The sequence below is a fragment of the Coenobita brevimanus genome, chromosome 6 (genome assembly GCF_032717465.1).
Source record: "Coenobita brevimanus isolate Jiangsu-jjx chromosome 6, ASM3271746v2, whole genome shotgun sequence".
Taxonomy (NCBI): Eukaryota; Metazoa; Arthropoda; class Malacostraca; order Decapoda; family Coenobitidae; genus Coenobita; species Coenobita brevimanus.
In genome coordinates, this window is record NC_136959.1 from 10,459,839 (window position 1) to 10,462,586 (window position 2,748).

Here is a 2,748-nt window from a genome sequence, read left to right on the forward strand (position 1 = left end):
TTCTCTCTCTCTCTCTGCCAATCCTCATGCCATGTAGCCAACTGTGTCCATAACCCCTTCAGTACGGTGAGGTCTTCTTCACTGTATTCTTGCTATCCACACAGTATTTTACTCAGCTCAGGAGAGACTTTGTGAAGTAGACGGGTTTGCTGCAGCCTTCCTTAACCACCTTCACTACTAGGCTGCTCTCCTCTGCCCAATATAATCCTCTCGCCCCACCAACAACAACACAAAAATACTCTTCTCACACACAACCTTATCTCCCTCATTCATATTTACCTTCTTTATCTTATCTATTCCCTGATTATTACTTTTAGTACTGTTGTTTACTCAGTGGTAAGTATGGTCCGGATGGTGATGATGATGATGATAATCATGATGATGATCATGATAGCTTTAAATTTTGTAGATGAGTTGACCGTAAATGATATCAAACAACCGACTGCAAGAAGGTATATGAAGAGCACTGAGGTGATATATAGACAGATATAGAGATGGATGCATTTTGCTTACATAAAACCAACGGAAGCCACACCGGCCAACACTGGTAGATAACTGGGTCTGGATAGCAAGGCCTGGGATCGAAACCAGACTGTCTCCGTGGTTTCTTTTAAATTGATCATTGTATGATTTATTTCATTCATTACTGTTTTACGTATCATCTCTCTCTCTCTCTCTCTCTCTCTCTCTCTCTCTCTCTCTCTCTCTCTCTCTCTCTCTCGTGTATGTGAATTAATTAGCAATGGAGAGGGCCTCTTCCAATGTTTTCCTCTATTCATGCACTCTTTCATCCATGTTCCAGCACTCATATCCACTCACCCCTGCACTCACACACGCCCTCACTAACATGCGCACTTAATATCCATATACACTAACCACTGCAGACCATCACACACACACACACACACACACACACACACATACACACAACAATGCACTCCCGCCACACGCATCTTCACACACCCAGTTTTCAGAAACTCACTCTAATCCTACGCACACTCACATCTACTTTCCAATAACACAGTTACCTCGTCCTCAGACTTCCTCTCCTCCTTCTCCCACATATAGCCTAACCACCACAGCCAACCACACTAACATATACGAAGAACAAATAGGTCAGAGTGGAAAAAGCTGGCGTAGATCTGTGTCATGCAGCTGAACGGTACTGGATGATGATGATCATGATGAATAATTACAAACATATTGAAAGAAGAGCATTAGAGAGCTGAATGCTAATCTCCCTCCAGAATGTGCTATTGGCCAAGTCCAAGATTCTGGCCATATCTTGATACCCTGTAGGTTTCATGTTGATAGCTCAAGCCGTTCATGGAATATAATGATGCTAAAAGCAGACGATAAGAACTAGCTGACCTTTGGCAGCCATTTTGGCGACCTTGACCTTGATCCCGATTGCCCATTTTCGATCTCGGCCAAGATTTTGGCCATATCATGTTACCCTGAAGGTTTCATGTTGATAGCTCAAGCCGTTCAGGAGATATAGGCTAATAGGAACACACACACACACACACACACACACACACACACACACACCAACGGACATAACTATTATCGCTCCTCCTTGTAAAGGCTAATAAACAAAAGTCTCGCGGGCAGATCGGAAGAGGTTTCGTTTATAGACAACCTTTGAGGTTTCTCTTGTGTTCTTGATATTTTATATTTTAAATATATTTTACACTTTTCCCTCAGTGGTGATACTTCGTGACAGCATTTTTTTTTTTCAATGCTTTTTGTTGGTGTTGTGAATTAATGGCTTCATACACACATTAGGTTTGTCACTCCGTGAAGAGCCACCAATACTGGAAAGAACAGTATTGAAAAGATGACAGGGAGGACAGGAGGAATAAAAAGACTGGAGGACAGACATGGAAAAAGATTGATAAATGTGAAGGAAGAAGTATGCCACACTACGTCAAGTGAGTGGATGACTGAAGCCACTATCTATCACCTGGAAAACAAGCTAATGATTATTAATTTTAATCTTGTAATACCAAAACGATTTTATTCAACCGAGGATAAGCAGGTAGACGGAAGCCCATAGATAGCATGGTGTACAGACAGATAGATAGATAGACATACAGATACACTGTTAGTTAGACATAGATAGACAAACAGACAGACATTTAAGATGATGAAAGCAAAAGAAAGAAAGATCGATAGACAGATAGACAAGTATACAGATTAGTAGACAGATAGATAGTAACAAAGACAGATACAGCGATAGATAGATAGACAAAGGGATACATAAATACATTGCTAGACATAATAGGCATATAAAGAGGTACGGTGATGGTCATTCATAATCACCTGTCCTCCGGCAACCCTGCCTCAGGCTGGCTCCTTTATGCCTGGCAAGTCACAATGGAGTAAGAGGGGTTGAGAGGGAGGGGGCAGAACGAGATGGGAAGGTGGGTGGGTGGGAGAGCGATGGTGCGAGGCTGGGGTGAGGGAGAGGAGGTAGAGTAGGTAAGGGAGGGAGAATGAAATGAAAAATGATGGTCACATTATTTGTCTATTTCTTTAATTCAGGGCATGATATAATGGAGTTAATATTCGGTAGATAACGTTACATTACACCTTGTATGGTGACGTCAGATAACAAGCTCAAGGGATGGCTCGTGAGAGAAATTTACTGACATGACAGATCAAACATTAGTACGGAGCCAGATATTTGTATTTATCCACGTATTTTGACCGGATGCAGAATGGAACCTGGATGGCTTTGACTTC